This window comes from Salmo salar, chromosome ssa19 (assembly GCF_905237065.1).
Source record: "Salmo salar chromosome ssa19, Ssal_v3.1, whole genome shotgun sequence".
In the NCBI taxonomy this organism is placed as follows: Eukaryota; Metazoa; Chordata; class Actinopteri; order Salmoniformes; family Salmonidae; genus Salmo; species Salmo salar.
The window spans coordinates 44,326,827-44,344,949 of record NC_059460.1 but is presented as its reverse complement, the minus strand read 5'-3'; the positions used below and the strand labels follow the sequence as shown (position 1 = coordinate 44,344,949).

The 18,123-nt window shown below is 39.2% G+C and overlaps 1 long non-coding RNA gene across 1 annotated transcript; it reads left to right on the top strand.

The window, feature by feature from the left end:
• Positions 1–9,572: 9,572 nt before the first annotated feature.
• Positions 9,573–16,517, top strand: LOC106578878 (uncharacterized). Its single transcript, XR_001322536.2, has 4 exons — positions 9,573–9,787; positions 10,678–10,751; positions 14,323–14,619; positions 15,419–16,517. It is a non-coding gene; the product is annotated as an uncharacterized lncRNA (long non-coding RNA).
• Positions 16,518–18,123: the final 1,606 nt, after the last annotated feature.

Here is an 18,123-nt window from a genome sequence, read left to right as displayed (position 1 = left end):
ATTAAATAAATCTTTCTCTCTACTATTATTCTGACATTTCACATTCTTAAAATAAAGTGGTGATCCTAACTGACTTAAGACAGAATTTTTACTAGGATTAAATGCCAGGGATTGTGAAAAATGTAGTTTAAATGTATTTGGCTAATGTGTATGTAAACTTCCGAGTTCAACTGTATCATCTATGCACTTAAATAGTGAGTGGAGGACGCTTTTCCCCCATGGTTAATTTTCATGCAGCCAGGTAGGCTATACTCCTGTTTTAGAGAGAAGCAACGTACTTAATATTAGGAAGGTTGAGAAATAAATATAGTAGGCCTAACCTATAGAAAGCTGATGGGCTCCTCGTCATTAGAGTCTCCTCATGCAGCCTTACAATGTATTAAAATCTAACCATGTAGCCCAACATTTGTAGAACAACTAAAGTTACATTAATAACTCTAAATTAAGCATATAGGAGTAACTATTTCTTTGTTAACCGCTCAACACAGAATAGCCCCATGTGCGCACTCCCTGAAATCATTTGGAGAAAATAGAAATATTTTATTAAGCTTTGTCAAATTTTATTCTTCATACTATAAAATTATATAAAATAATGCCACGGAATTATAAGCAAATCTGTTCTGCTAAATGAACTAGTGTAGCCCACAGCCATATGGCATAGCCACATCAGGACCTAACATAAGGACAACTTAGAGTATGCTATTATTTTCTTCTGAAATAGACTACATTTTCTTCATATCATACTTCTTTAGACATGTCTAAAATAAATAATGGATTTATTGTGGAGGTGTAGGCTATATTATATCGATTAATAGACTTTTTAAAAAGGCTTGTAGGCTGTGTGTGGAAGCCAGGAGATGCTAAATGTGTTTATGATAATTAATGGTCAATTTCCGTGAGACCGACAGTTTTTTCTTGACAATCAACGGCTGACGAAAGACTGTGACCACCACAGCCCTAGTCACACATAGTGTTTCTTGGTAAAACTAAGCCTGTACCATGTCAGATATAGAGTTGAAATGTATTCCATTTTGAGTTTGCGTCCCAATATTACACTTTTTATACATCACAGAAGACTGAAATATAACAAAACTTTTTGACATAGAAACACCGCATTTTCGTCTGTTTAAAAAAATATATGTTGATTAATTATTAAATTATGAAAAATCGTGAATCACATTCCACCCATGAGGCCACTAGAGGGCGATTTGATCCTTTGACTACTCATATACATACCGGAGCTAAACAATGGGCCATGTCAGTCAGGGATTTGTCAAATCCCTGACTGAAATGATTTTTCACTTATCGATAACAAATACCAACCTTGCGTCTTACTTAATCCCAAATATCTGGGTTGTTTAATTAAAAAAGCAGTGAATGTGTTAAATGTGGCTAAGTAATAAAATAAAGGGTCATCTATGTTCACGGCAGCTGCCAGATTGTGTAATTGGATTACTAATGTGGAACAATAGATTATTGAATGGATGCTTTGTGTGTCCGAGCTCAGGACAGGCCTCAACGGAGGAGGTGATTTTTATTCTGATGCAGTATTGGAAAAGAGGAAAATAAGTGATATAAATCATCCTCATTGTCCTAGAAGTACAGAGTCATTCAATTTCTCAAATGAGTGAATTTTAGATAACCCACGCACCCCTTAGGAACCAAGTCCAGGACAATAAGGCAATGTCTCATTAATTGGATGAAATAAATTATTTTTCCAGCGGGAAACAATTTGTGTGTTGAGGTGATCGTGGGAATGTTAAGTGTTGGGTAGACGACCTGACATCAAGTCATGCATTACAATTATAACAAAATGACAAAATGATACTGTCTTGCACTTAGCTCACCAACTCTCAAATTCCCTAGCTACTTATTTGAATCAATAAATTATATTCAGTTACATTTTTATTGTTTTTCAATATAAATCTACAGACATAACAAGACAAAACAACTTTCCACACAAAACATCACATATCATCTGACTGTTCTCTCTCTCTCTCTGTCTCTGTCTCTCTCTCTGTCTCTCTCTCCCTCTCTCTCTCCCTCTCTCTCTCCCTCACTCTCTCTCTCCCCCCCTCTCTCTGTCTCCCTCTCTCTCTCTGTCTCTGTCTCTCTGTCTCTCTCTCTCTGTCTCTCTGTCACTCTCTCTCTCTCTCTCTCTCTCTCTCTCTCTCTCTCTCTCTCTCTCTCTCTCTCTCTCTCTCTCTCTCTCTCTCTTTCTCTCTCTCTGTCTGTCTGTCTGTTCTGGACAGATCCCTGGCAGTCCTAATATCAGCACTGAGGGAGGACAAAGCCTACATTGATTTTAGGCAAATTTTCCTTACGCTAAGCTAGATTCCCAGAGGTGAAAGAAAACCAGACTCAAGTACTGTAGAGTTTCCAGAGGTGAAAGAGCCCCAATCTACACTAGTAAAATGCAATGTTTATATCACTTTACTTTTGTCAGAACAGAGGTGTATGATTTGATGTGGATGATTTTCCATACATTTTCTCATTTCTAGGATCTAGAATCTATAGCATTCGAGAGAGAGCGAGATATTCCCGTCGGATTTCAGAATGAATTCAAATCATACTGATTTCCAGGATAAAATTGTTTTAATGCTCAACATGTGTGACAATGACATCATGGTATAAAAAAAATAGATAAAACAACTTAATCAGTTTGACCATCTATGCTGGTGGTTCCTGTTCTCTGTGCCTGGAGGCATAGAGTCCATCAACAGGGCATGGATACCAGGAAGGAGGAGGATATGGTCAGAGGGAGGGGTACTGGGTGATAAGGGGTTTCCACCGGCATGTGTGTAAAAATATATTGAATGGGAATTATAGCGAGCAGAGTATGTCATTGTAAGTCAGAAACAACTAGAAAAATAAAATGCATGTCTACATTCACCATGTCTAACATTTTGAGCCTAAAACATGAGGTCTCTTGTTTATTTTGAGAATCAGGCAATCCTGATGGTAACACTTCCTCTGAAATCTTCCTGCTATCTACTGTCAATTAACACTAGCAGACGAAGGATGTGTGCGTGGCCAGGTCAAGTGTGGTCTGTCCCTTGTGGAGAGGGGTGAAGGGCCACTTGTCTGTGACTGTGTTGTTCACACATGTTGAACTCAATCAGGAGGGTCGCAATGTCCATGTGCTTTAGAGGAGAGACAGAGGAGAGGTGACACAGGAGAGGAAAGAGACAGAGGAGCGAGATAAACAGAGGACATGATTTAACCTCATCATGACTTGCCAAAAGCCTGATGACATCTAAGCTATTATACATAATAAGCTACAAAAAAAATATTTTCTTGATGGGAAAACTGTAGAATATTTTTTGACTTTGAATACCCATAAATAATTTTAGAGCAACAGGGAGCTTGACATGTTCTACTCTGATTTAACCGATAGAAATGTGTCCACCATACTTATTCCTCTGGCAGATAAACAGGCCCTTTTAAACAATTCAGAATCAGAGCACGATATTAACCTTGGTTTTCTTCAGAGCTATCTGACCTCATTCAAATGAGAAATTGGGGCTGGGGCAAAAGCAAGAAAAAATTACTGTAGTGGACTGGCAATCTTTATGAAAATATAGACACTATCTCGATTTAGGTTTCTTCAATCTACCTTTTAATCTCTATCTTTGACTCTGCTGACGATCCATCTACATTTTTGAAAACAGTAAATGCAATGAGGACAAATTCCTCTTCTTCCCTGCCACGCAAGTTATGTCTCACTCTGGCATCATAACTGAGAAGAATTGTCTAAGTGATGCTTTTAAATCACAATTTTATTTCGGCAGGTTTTTATTTGAGAGAAACAGTGGTTTAATTGACCACTGGGGCTAATATCCTTGATCCATTTTTGCTTCAGCTCTCTGTCCCCCTGAATCATTAACCCATATTCTTAACCTGACGATTATATCTGGTACTCTCCCCAAGGTTTGGAGGAGGCCCATGTTCTCCCCCTTCACAGAGGTGGTGACCCTTGTGACCTAAATAATCTTGCCTAGCCAAAAAATGTGATTGATTCATTCTCAGCTAAGATCTTCCTTATCTTTGAAATGTATGCTAAATGTACATCAGTCGGGTTATAGACCAGGCCATAGCACTATCTCTGCTGCATCCCTAATTATAAATGATGTGGTTAATTGTATGGATAAAAGGCAACATTGTGCAGCCATCTTCATTGACCAGTCAGAGGCTTTCAATACGGTTGATCCCTCACTGCTAATTCATAGCCTTTCCTCAATTAGCCTAGACCAGGCAGCATGGAACTGGTTTTAAAATTAATTGACAGAACTCAATGTGTATCTACTAATGGTGTTAAATCAGGTTTCCTGGATATTACCAAAGGTGTCCAGCAAGGATCATTTCTGGGTCCAGTACTGTTTAGTGTTTAAATCATCCTTTTATTGAAGTATCAGAGTAAATGTATAATTATTTCATGAATAACTGAAATTGATTTGGCCAAGTGCACCTGCACTCTCTGTTCAGTGAGCTCTTTGGGGCATGTAGCAGTAGTGTCTCTGCTCCGTATGGCAGCGTAGTGAGTGGGTGGGAGATGCCCGTTTGCTACGCGGTTTACCAGATATATTTTTTCTGCAACTTTCTTGATCATTCCGCGACCCACACGCTGCAGTGCTGTCGTTCAGCGGTAGATGATGCCCTGTCAGCCATTGACTTGTCATTCCCACTCGCCAACACACACCGCTGTCATTGAATGGACTCAAGCTAGCCACATGTTCTGTCTGAGCTCAATTGTCATGAAATGCAAAAACAGCGTAGAGTTTCTCTCTCTTGGTTAAATACAAAACTTTGAAAAATAACGAGGAGCATCACAATGTGTTTTGGGCGGGGATGTGCTTATTAATGAGTGTCTCAAAACGAACAAATTAAAATGACACGTCCTGACCAAACATCCACAGCATGACAAAAAAACAGAAATTATTGTTAAAAACAGCTCTCTTAAATGCAACCAGTGCAACCATTGCAGAAACATTGCACAGAAAAAGTATTTTGTTTACACAGCTTCTAAAATGGAATATTTCGTCAAGCATGTCATTAACTACAAAACCACTCATGTCATCTACAGATTGGAATGTCCACAGTGCAAGGTGTTCTACATTGGCGGACAAAGAGATGGCTTCAAGACCGCTTAGCGGAACACAAGTACACCATACGAGTAGGCAATGAAGACTACCCCATGGCAAGGCACTACAAGTCCTTACATCATGCCAACACTGCCTCCCTACAAGCTATGGGTATTGATCATGTTCTGGCCTCAATTAGAAAAGGGGACCGTCTTAAACAGCTAAACCAAAGGGAAAGTTTTGGGATTTACAAACTACAGGCCACTAAGTACTCTGGTTTAAATGAAGACATGGATTTCTCACCTTTCCTGTAGGGTCGTGATAGGTCCATTTGCTGTCATCTAATGGACATTTTGCTCTATTGCCCTCAGCTATGTTTAGACTGTTGTTGTCTATGTTTGCTGTGTTCTAGTGTACTATGGAATAGATTGCTTTCCTATTCTTGGCTCTTTGCCCAGTCACATTTAAGGTTAGAACTACCTTTCAAGGTGTTCTGAAGCTTATAGCTTGGAGTTTAATTTTTTGAGAACATATCTACAGTTTTTCACTTTTTAATGTGTATGGTATTGCTTACTAGGTGTTGTCCAATACATTTTGTGACCACTCCCTCTTCAAGTTAGGACTGACTGGAAAAAGCTGTTCAAAAGAGGACATTGTATTATTATTTCTTTGTACCCACTGACGAAGGCCGTGCAGTGAAAACGCGTTGGATTTTTAAAACTTTGTTTCCATTGAACATGCCATACAAATAAAGGCATTTCAATTAATTATATTTAGAGCACCTTGGTCCTCCTTTCTTGTTGATGTCTAGGTTGGAACTGTTGCTGTTAAAATACAAATAATCCTATTTATTCTGAACTGGAATGAATTGATTGAAGCAATATGCTTTATGAGACAAACACACTCACACAGTTATGGGTTTATCTGCAGCTGGAAGTGTTCTCCTGCCTGGCTGAGAAAGCAATAAATGTTCTGTTCCAGGTTGGCACCACATACCTATATGAGTCAGGGTTCTCAACTCTGGCGTACTTAAAAAACAGAGACTCAATGCTGAGCATTACCTCAGGTTTGCGCTGTTAACAACTTATCACAGAATAGACCTGCTTGTTGAGAACTTCAACCAGTCACACGCCTCTCATTAGGACTGGATGTGTGTTTTCTGGGCTACATCTTTGTGATGTGATCAGTCAGTTTATTCCAGTTCAGAATGAAAATGATTTATTCTATTTTAACTGCAGCAGTTCCAACCTAGACGGAAATGGAATTGTGTTTTTATGGGGAAAATTAAACACGAATTGCTGTTTACGTGGGTATTTCATTGTAACGTTTACGCCGGAAGTCAGGTAGAAGAAGGTGAGTTTAATAATGAACCGATACAGATGAACAAACATGAGCCGCGTTCAAAATGTGAGTGAAAACAATACTACCTAATGACTGATACTACTGAGGGCTAAATAAAGGGAGAGTAAAGAGGGTGAGGATGAAGTCCAGGTGTGTATAACGATGGGGAGCAGGTGTGGGCATGACAGTTATTTGTCTATGATGCATTTGTTTTAGGCATAAGAATAATGAAAAGTACCAATATATACATATCATGAGATTGGGTCCTAGGAAAACACACAATTTTATAATTTGGGTCCCAGGCTGAAAAAGTTTAAGAACCCCTGGTTTACATTAACAAAATCGACGTGTAACCTGCACTTGTATCCCGACTGATGTAATGTACATAACAACCATAACAAGAGAATCGGCTACTTTCAGTTCCAAAGCATCCACACTAGTATTACAGCAGAGAATGGCTCAGGCTGCACATGGGATTTTGAACATGAATAAAGAAATAATAACAACAATACAAAATTCAAGGTCAACAGGACAGTCCTTGCATCCTAATCAGGAGATATAAATGAGTAATTGATGAGTAAATGAGAAACTTTGCCATGAAATGAGCAGCAGCAGTACAGAACCTTCTAGAGCAGCACATTAGACGGCCCATTCCTCACTCGCTGGACACGCAATTAAAGGGACAGATGCACAATTAAAGGGGAATTACACTCACAAATGACAATTCCAGACCGAAATAAATTGTGTTCTGATGTGATTTAAGCATTTACATAGACTCAGAGCATCTAATTATGTTGTTTCTCAATGAACAATTGTAATTTTGAGAGTGCAAAACAAAACAAAATCTAAAACCAGGAAGAATAAAACTGAGAAAATATAATTGGGCGGGGGGAGAGAAAAAACATATTTAATAGGTCCCCCTTAGTTGTTTATTAACCAATATTTGACCAGGTATATTGACAGAAAACAGTGCGCTACTTTCTCTTGTACAGTAAGGACCCAGGGAAGAGTTGCAGGGGAGAGGAAAAGAGAACAATGTTCCTATTTGAAATGTAGAAAAAAATAAGTAACTAGCAACATGTTTCATTTTTTTCAAGGAGCTCTCATGCTAAAAAAGGTTGGAGAGCCCTGGTCTAGAGTGTCTTGCTAAAAAAGGTTGGAGAGCCCTGGTCTAGGGTGTCATGCTAGGAAAGGTTGGAGTCCCCTGGTCTAGGGTTTCCCGAGAATGGTGCTACAAACAAAAAACATCCAGTCAGCAGCAGTCCTGTGGGTGAAAACAGTTAGTTGATGAGAGGCCGAAGGAGAATGGCAAGAATCGTGCAAGCTAACAGGCGGCCCACAAACAGACAAATAACGGCACAGTACAACAGTGGTGTGCAGAGCGTACCAATTGTGTGCTACGCACAATTCATCGACCGTTGTCACAGATGGGCTATTGCAGCAGATGACCACAATGGGTTCCACTTCTATCAGCTAAAAACAAGAAGAAGTGGCACCAATGGGCACACAATCAACACTAAACAATTTAGGAGTGGAAAAACATTGCCTGGTTTAACGAATCCAGGTTCCTCTTGTGTCATGCTAATGGCAATCAGGAATTGGCATAAACAGCATGAATCCATGGACCCAACCTGCCTGGTGTCAACGGTACACCTATCTAGTACTGGATTGGACCCCTCTTTGCCTCCAGAACTGTCTGAATTATTGGGGGCATGGTTTCACTGCCACCCAATCTGCAACAGATGAACCAATATCCCTGAGGAACGTTTTTGACTTGTAGTATCCATGCCCCAAAGAATTCAGGCTGTTCTGGAGGCAAAGAGGGGTCCGATCAGGTACTAGATGGGTGTACCTAATAAACTGTCTGGTGAGTGTATAATCATGGCCATGAGTTATACCTGTACAGGAACAACTCCTGATTCAGGCTATTTAGTGTAGCTAGCTCTTCAAAGTGGTACAAAACACATTTAAGTTGTGTTGTGTTTTGTTCATGTTCAAACAAGGAAGACCAAGTTGTTTTTTAAAAGGGGTAATCTGTAGTTCGGACAATAACAAAGCAGCCACTGATTTGGTAAACAGCTGAGGAATGGGGATGGAGAAATTGAACCACTCTCAAAATCCTAGATCAACTATGGATATAAGGGCTGACCACTCATGATACAACAATTATAGTTTTAACCATGTTTTGAGTCTGATTTGAATTCAATCTGAAATCAGACTGGGAATATCTCACTCTCTCTCGAATGCTATAGAATCGAGAATTGAGAAAATGTGTGGAAAATCCTCCACATCAAATCATACACCTCTGATATGACAAAAGTAAAGCAATGTTGTCACGTTCTGACCAGTAAAGGGGTTATTTGTTATTGTAGTTTGGTCAGGACGTGGCAGGGGGGTATTTGTTTTATGTGGTTCGGGGTGTGTTAGTATATGTGTTTATGTAGAGGGGTGTTTGGTTAGAGTATTCTGGGGTTTTTGGGTTATGTTCTATATTTCATATTTCTATGCTCTGTCTATGTTGTGTATTTCTTTGTTGGCCTGGTATGGCTCTCAATCAGGAACAGCTGTACATCGTTGTTGCTGATTGAGAGTCATACTTAAGTAGCCCTGTTTTCACCTATCCCTTTGTGGGAAGTTGTTGTTGCATAGCTGTGTGTGTAGCCTGCAATCTCGCTCGCTCGCTCGCTCGCTCGCAACACAACTTTATTTGATGGCAGAACATTCAGAGGCTGTAAGCTTGTAAGTACAGTATACTTACCTACTTAGATCAGTGTGTGTGTGTGTGTGTCTGCCCTTAAGACACGTGTGTGTCAGGATTTGTTAGTCATGTCACCTTGACGGACATCTCATGATTACTCTCAGGGTCTACTTAAGTAGTCCTGTTTTCACCTGTCCCTTTGTGGGAAGTTGTTGTTGCATAGCTGTGTGTGTAGGGGGTTCTTTCGGTTGGTCTGTCTGTCTAGTGTTCAATAAAGTCACTATGAGCACTCAACCCGCTGCGCGTTGGTCCACTACGTACGATGACCGTTACAAATGTAAACATTGCATTCTAGTAGTGTAGTCTGGGGTTCTTTCCTGTCAGGAAAATCTAGCTTAGCCTAAGAAAAAGTCCAGGGAAAAAAGACCTTGGTGAAAGTAAAATCTATTTCGGCTTTGTACTCCCTTAGTGCCCACATTAGGACTGTGGGGATCTCTCCAGAACAGAGAGAAAGTGTTGCACGCCTTCTCCACAGATTGCATCAAGTAGGTTAGAGGTTTTGAAAGGGGATATCCACTGTCTCCACCCACTCTTCTCCCAGTTATTTTCTGGGACTCTGCACTATACAACTTTATTTGATGGCAGAACATTCAGAGGCTGTAAGCTTGTAAGTACAGTATACTTACCTACTTAGATCATTGTGTGTCTGCCCTTAAGACGCGTGTGCGTCAGGATTTGTTAGTCACATCACCTTGATGGACATTTCATGATTACTCTCAGGGTCTCAATCTCAGAAGGTTATTTTGTTTTCCTCAGCGCTGATGACAGTCTGTGTTAGATGGTGAATTCAGCTGAACTCTGGGTGTTTCTTCGGTAGGCCTACTATGGCTGTGGAGAGAGAAATGCATAAATGTGAAAATCCTTTTGGTGTAGTGTGTAAAAGTTAAGTCTTTGCAGGTTGCGTGTAGGGGAGAGGGGTTTCGGGGCGGGGGGAGCCCCAGGTTGCAAATCAGAACCTCTCATACCCATTTTAAACCGCCAAACTATTTCAAGGTGTTCTGAAGCTTATAGCTTGGAGTTTAATTTTGAGAACATATCTACAGTTTTTCACTTTTTAATGTGTATGGTATTGCTTACTAGGTGTTGTCCAATACATTTTGTGACCACTCCCTCTTCAAGTTAGGACTGACTGGAAAAAGCTGTTCAAAAGAGGACATTGTATTATTATTTCTTTGTACCCACTGACGAAGGCCGTGCAGTGAAAACGCGTTGGATTTTTAAAACTTTGTTTCCATTGAACATGCCATACAAATAAAGGCATTTCAATTAATTATATTTAGAGCACCTTGGTCCTCCTTTCTTGTTGATGTCTAGGTTGGAACTGTTGCTGTTAAAATACAAATAATCCTATTTATTCTGAACTGGAATGAATTGATTGAAGCAATATGCTTTATGAGACAAACACACTCACACAGTTCAGGGTTTATCTGATGTAGGTTAATGTAGGTTAATGTAAAAGCTATTCATGTTTTGTGGTATTTGTTCTTTGTGCTTTAGGACACCTGGCAAAATGCTTCTGCTGTTTCTGTGTCTCGGTTTGGTCACTTCTAATGTCCAGTCAATAATACAAGGTAAACTGCACACTTTATACATTATTATGGTTGTTATGAGTGAGATAGTTATAGAGGGTCAAAGATCATAGCTCCAAGACCTCCCCTGTTATTGGTATTGGTGAGGGGTTAGCATGTCTTGAGGGTAGGATCTTTGCGTACCCAATTGTCATACAAGTAAAGATGCCTTTTAATAGAAAATGACTAAGTAAAAGTGAATGTCACATAGTAAAATACTACTTGATTAAAAGTATTTGGTTTAAAATATACTTCAGTATCAAAAGTAAAAGTTTAAATCATTTCACATTCCTTATTTAAGCAAACCAGATGACACGATTTTGTATTATTATTAACACTCAGCGTATGCATTGGGGTAGGATTCCCCTCTTACATTTTTGTGCATTGAATAAGGTGTGTGTGTGGGGGGGGGGTTACTAAGCTACAGTGCATTCAGAAAGTATTCAGACCCCTTCACTTTTTCCACATTGTCACGTTTTAACCTTATTCTAAAATGACTTAAATAAATAAAAAATACTCAGCAATCTACACACAATACCACATAACAACAAAGCAAAGACAGGTTTTTATAGACATTTTTGCAAATGTATTAAAAATAATATCAGAAATACCTTATTTACATAAGTACTCAGACCCTTTGCTATGAGACTTGAAATTAAGCTCAGGTGCATCCTGTTTCCATTGATCATCCTTGAGATTTGAATGGAATGCACCTGTGGTAAATTCAATTGATTTGACATGATTTGGAAAGGCGCACACCTGTCTATATAAAGTCCCACAGTTGACAGTGCATGTCTGAGCAAAAATCAAGCCATGAGGTCGAAGGAATTGTCCATAGAGCTCTGAGACAGGATTTTGTCAAGGTACAGATCTGGGGAAGGGTACTAAAACATTTCTGCAGTATTGAAGGTCCCCAAGAACACAGTGGCCTCCATTATTCTTAATGGCAGAAGTTTGAGAATGGCCACTCTCAACAAGTACTTAGGGGTATGGTTAGATGATAGGCTTTCTTTTAAAAAACATGTTACTGAATTGGGAAAAAAAGCTCAAATTCAAGATAGGGTTCCTTTACAGAAACAGGGCTTGTCTGTCCTCCGTAAATAGAAAACAAATTGTGCAGGCTACTTTTATGTCCGTTTTACATTATGGTGATATTATCTATATGCATGCATCGGCAAACACATTAAAACCACTGGATGCTATTTACCATTGTGCACTCAGGTTTATCACGGGTGATAGTTACAAAATAAAAGTGGTCTGTTGTGTTAGTGACAATGCAGCTAACATAACCAAAGCTATGAACATTTTTAAATGGACCCATCATCCATGTCTTCCCCACACAATCAACCTGATTGTAAGAGATGCTCTGAAGGTGATGAAGCCCACTGTGGACAAAGTGAAAGCAGCTGTGGAATACTTCCACAGGAGCACAGTAGGTGCTGAAAAACTAAAGTCTACACAATGCCAGATGGGGATGCCTGAGCTGAGGCCTAAACAAGACTGCACTACAAGGTGGAATTCAACATTTTATATGTTGAAGTGGTTTCTTGAGTCTAAGGATGCCATCATCTCTACCCTGGCCATTGTCAATGCACCTGTTGATGCTCTGACCCAAGAGGAATGGGAGGTGGTGGAGGAGGTGTGCAGAGTCCTGGAACCCTTTGAGCAGGTCACTGTGGACATCAGGAGAGAGGTACAGTAAGCAGTTATTACTACATCATTTAATCCAGTATTACATGTATATGAGCAGTAGATGAGAATGTAGTATCAGTAGACAAAACATGAACCTGAACTAATAAGTTACTGTTCTCTCTTTTCAGCTATGTGACAGCCTCAAAAATGATACTCCTGTATAAGGGTCTGCAGCAAATCACAGCCAGCCGCCAGAGAGAAGCAAATGTAACCACAGGACATGTGACAGAGTTGATGGACACTCTATGTTCATCAATGGACAGAAAGTTCCACAGAATGGAATATAATCACGTGCGATCAGAAACCGCTGCACTTGACCCCAGGTTTAAGAAGTTAGCCTTCAGTGATGCCAGAGCGAATGATGAGGCTCTTCAAAGAATAACCTCAGCAGCAGGAAGGGACAGCCCCAGTAGTCAGCTGGCTCAGGCAACAGGAAGAAAAGGGATCAGATGGAGCAGAAGCACCAGCAGTAGTGCCACAAACGTCTGCTGTTTGGATGCTGTTTGACGAGAGAGCAACTGGGGATGCAGCACGAAGGAATCCCTCAGCAGATGCCATAATGGAGGTCCGATCATATTTGGAGGAACCCCTCCAAAGATCTGCAGATCCTCTGAGCTGGTGGAAGAACAAGGCCTCTGTCTACCCACGGCTTACTGAAGTCATGACAGAGAGACTCTGCATAGTGACCACATACGTTACCACTGAGAGGGTCTTCTCGAAAATAGGGACAAATAATTACTGAGAGAAGAAACCGCATCAGCCCCTCAAGTGAGTCAGCTTGCATTTCTGAATGCAAATCTCTCACAAAAGCAAAATATCGTCAGCGTCACTGTGTGCTGCTGGTTATAACATGGCAATAAAGAAGAGAGAGAAAAGAGGGACCAGTTTAATGTTTTAAGTGGGATGCTGCAGTTTTGCACATTGTTCTTTATTTTTCTTTGATATGGTGCAATATTCTATTATGCTGTTCAGATTGTATTCTTTTTGAATGGTTAGATTTATATGCACAATGTTAATATACTTTAAAAAGTTATACTATTAAATACAAATGTTTAATAGCATTCTTTTTCATAACAAACCAATGCATTTTTAAATACATTGAGGTTAAAGTAGAGTATGCTTTCATTTAATAACTTAATTAAAATTGTTTTAACACAGATCATAGTCAAAATATCGCTACCTGTTTGACTTGAAAAAAAATACAAAACATAGTGTTTTTAAAGAGCCGATTGGGAGCCAAAATAGCCGGCACATTGAAAAGAGCCGGAATGTCCATCACTACTCAATATTATGAAAATGATGAACCGGAATGACATTTACGCTAACGGGTGGCCATAAAGAACTAGCTAAAAGACATGCCTCCAATAAGCCACACCTCTAATCTGACAGTCTCTCACCTCTACAATACATTAATAAAAAGGTTGAAATCCCCCCCAAACCCCTTAACCCCTCACATTACAAAAAGTTTCGGGTTTGAACTTTTACACAGAGGTTCTTCTGAGACCCTTTTCAGAGGGGTAACTCAAGGACCTGCAAAGGTTCCGCTGGTGTGGCAAACCAAAAGGTTCTTCCAGGCAGCTTTACTTCTAAGAGTGTACAGTCATTATTGCTCATCTTTATGAAGGGTGTTAATCATTTCAGGACACCACTGAATGATAATGTACATATGAATGTGAATGCACACGTTTGTCATTGTATGTACAGTATATTAACACGTTTATCATATTGTAAAATTGTAGTGGACCAATGCTATGATATTATGTTGCATGTTCATTCCTTGATATAGTTTGATACCCAATACTATCTATTGATATCCTTTCATTCATTGATATCTGATATTATGTTGCTTGTCCATTCATTCATGTCCTTGTTTGTTTTCCAGGGGTTAACGTAACGTGTGAAAGTCAATCGGTTGTAGCAGGACGGAACCACAACCTGACATGTAGAGTGGATTACCGTGATGCAGATCAGAATAAGACGGGATGTAAAACTGAACTCTATTTATGGAAGCATAAATCAAAAACACAAATTTGTACAACAGATTGTAACATTACGACAACAACCAAAACCTACTTTTTTGAGATCAAAAATGTTTCCAAAGCTGATGAGGGAAACTACACTTTTTTCATTAACACAAACTGTGGCGCAGGAAAAGGCACATTGAATGTTACAGTTACATGTGAGTACAATGTTAAAATACAGTGACCAGTGTTACATAGGTTAAATGGGTTCATGTGATATGACCAGGAAAAGGTCCAGTAATTCAAATTAAATGTGATAATACAGTATTCATATACACTGAGTGTACAAAACATTAGGAACACCTGCTCTTTCCATGACAGACTGACCAGGGAAATCCAGGTGAAAGCTATGATCCCTTGTTGATGTCACTTGTTAAATCCACTTCAATCAGTGTAGATGAAGGGGAGGAGACAGGTTAAAGGATTTTTATTTATTTAACCTTGAGATAAATGAGACATGGCATGTGTATATGTACCATTCAGAGGATGAATGGGCAAGACAAAAAATGTCTGTGCATTTGAACGAGGTATGGTAGTAACTGCCAGGAGCACCGGTTTGAGTGTGTCAAGAACTGCAAAGCTTCTGGGATTTTCACGCTCAAAAGTTTCCCGTATGTATCAAGAATGGTCCACCACCCAAAGGACATCCAGCCAATTTGACACAACTGTGGGAAGCATTGGAGTCAAGATGGGCCAGCATCCCTGTGGAACCCTTTCGACACCATGTAGAGTCCAAGCCCCGACAAATGTAGGCAGTTCTGAGGGCAAAAGAGGGTGCAACTCAATATTAGGAAGGTGTTCCTAATGTATTGTAATGTAATAATAATAATAATATTCCTAATGTAATGTAATGTAATGTAATGTAATGTGTTCCTAATGTTTTGTAGACTCCGTGTATGAATTCCATATGGGGCTTGATACTTTAACATTTGCGCTAACTTCTCTTTATTTTCTCAGTGGGAAATGAGAAAGCAGAGCTGTTAAAACAGGGACCATCAGGTCACATAATCGTCATTATCATCACTGTTCTGGGTCTTCTACTGTTTCTCATCGCTTCTGGTTACGGCAGAAGATTGATGGGTCGACTTAAGATCCTTGAGAAAAATGACAACATTGACAAGAGCCCTGAAGCTACCAGAGAGGTCCTAAACCTGGAGCCTGCATAACATTTCAGTTCATGGAGGAGCCGTGGGTGTGTGAGCGTGTGTGTGTGTGTGTGTGTGTGTGTGTGTGTGTGTGTGTGTGTGTGTGTGTGTGTATGTGCGTGTTAATTATTCTATCCTTGTGGGGAAATTTCCCACATCCCCATGAAGACACAGGCTATTTTAAGCTTAGGTTTAGGGTTACAATTAGGGTTAGGAGTTAGGTTTGGGTTAGGGTAAGGGTTAGGGAAAATATGACTTTGAATGTAAATAAATGTTAGTTCCCCACAAGGATAAAATAACGTGTGTGTGGCTTGTTAGTAGTTGTTTTCAAAAATATTTTTTGCACCAAAGTTAGTGGAATTAGTTTCTGTTTCAAATCACTAATAAGAGTTATTCACTGACTTGACTAGTGTAAATACCACTACAGAACAATGTACATTTATAGTGACTAATGCATTGTTACACATAGCCTGTTCACTACCATACAATAACTGAGAATGTGAATTAATCAATATAAATAATGCTACACAAATATTAAAAAGCCTTAAAGGACAATATTCATCTTTATATTCAACACCAAAGCTGGAAGATAACAGGTCGGTCTGCCTAAACTGCATTGTCATAACCTTTACTAAGCTTGTTTAAAAAGGCAGTTGGTTTTGGTCTGCACAGTGCCTTCAGAAAGTATTCATACCCCTTAACTTACTGAATTCAAAATGGATTAAATCGATTTATTTTCTCACCCATTTACACACTATACCCCATAATGACAAAGCGAAAACATGTTTTCAGAAATGTTTACTAATTTACTGCAAATGAAATACAGAAATATGTCATTTACATAAGTAGTCACACCCCTAAGTCAATACGTTGTAGAAGCACCTTTGACAGTGATTACAGCTGTGACTCTGTCTGGGTAAGTCTCTAAGAGCTTTCCACACCTGGACTGTTCAACATTTTCCCATTATTCTCTTCAAAATTCTTCAAGCTCTGCCAAATTTGCTGTTGATCATTGCTAGAGAACCATTTTCAGGTCTTGCCATAGATTCACTGTCTTCTTAGTAAGCAACTCCAGTGTAGATTTGGCCTTGTGTTATTGTCCAGCTGAAAGGTGAATTCATCTCCCAGTGTCTGGTGTATTGGATTTGCCTAAAAAATTAACACTTTGTATTCAGGACAAAAAACGTAATTGCTTTGACATGTTTTTTTTCAGTACTACTATAGTGCCTTGTTTCAACATGATGCATGTTTTGGAATATGTTTTATTCTGTACAGGCTTCCTTTTCATTCTGTCAACTATTATTTATTTACCTTTATTTAACTAGGCAGGTCAGTTAAGAACAAATTCTTATTTACAATGACAGCCTACTCGGGAACAGTGGGTTAACTGCCTTGTTCAGGTGCAGAACGACAGATTTTTACCTTGTCAGCTCGGGGATTCAATCCAAGAACCTTTTGGTTAATGGCCCAACACTCTAACCACTAGGCTTCCTGCCGCCCCATCAAACTAGTCAAGCTTAGTATTGTAGAGTAACTACAATGTGTTTGATCCATCCTCAGTGTTCTCCTATCACAGCCATTAAACTCTGTAACTGTTTTAAAGTCACCATTAGCTTCATTGTGAAATCCATGAGCAGTTTCCTTCCTGTCTGACAACTGAGTTAGGAAGGACGCCTGTATCTTTGTAGTGACTGGATGTTTTGATACACCACTCAAAGTGAAATTAGTAACTCCACCATGTTCAAAGGGATATTCAATGTCTGCTTTTTGCTTTGTTTTACCCATCTACCAATAGGTTCCCTTTACAAGGCATTTGGAAAACCTCCCTGGTCTTTGTGCTTGAATCTGTGTTTGAAATTCCCTGCTCGTCCAAAGGACCTTACCAATAATTGTATGTGTGGGGTACAGAGATAAAGTAGTCATTTATAAAATCATGTTAAAACACTATTATTGCACACAGAGTGAGTCCATGCAATTTATTATGTGACTTGTTAAACAAATGTTTACGCCAGAACTTATTTAGACTTGCCATATCAAAGGGGTTGAATACTTTTTCACTCAAGACATTTCAGATTTTCATTTTTAATTCATTTGTAAATCTTTTGAAAAACATAATTCCACTTTGACATTATGGGCTATTGTGTGTAGACCAGTGACCCAAACATCTCAGTTGAATTTATTTCAGGCTTTAACACAACAAAATGTGGACAAAGTCAAGGGGTGTGAATACTTTCTGAAGGCACGGTATCATTTGATGTGTTGTATTATTCTGCAAAACTCACAAAAGCAGTGATTTACCACTAAGCTTGTTTTGTAAAATTCATGTAATATTCTGCATGGGAATTTTGTTATGAATATCGCTATTGATTTATGTACAAATACACTTTTGGAAATAACCAGTCTTATTATAATGTTACTTCTATCATATAGAGCTAATTATCTTGTATTTAATTATTATCTACACCAATCATGTATATTTCAGACATCACAGTACATACAGTAGCTCGCAGGTAGACA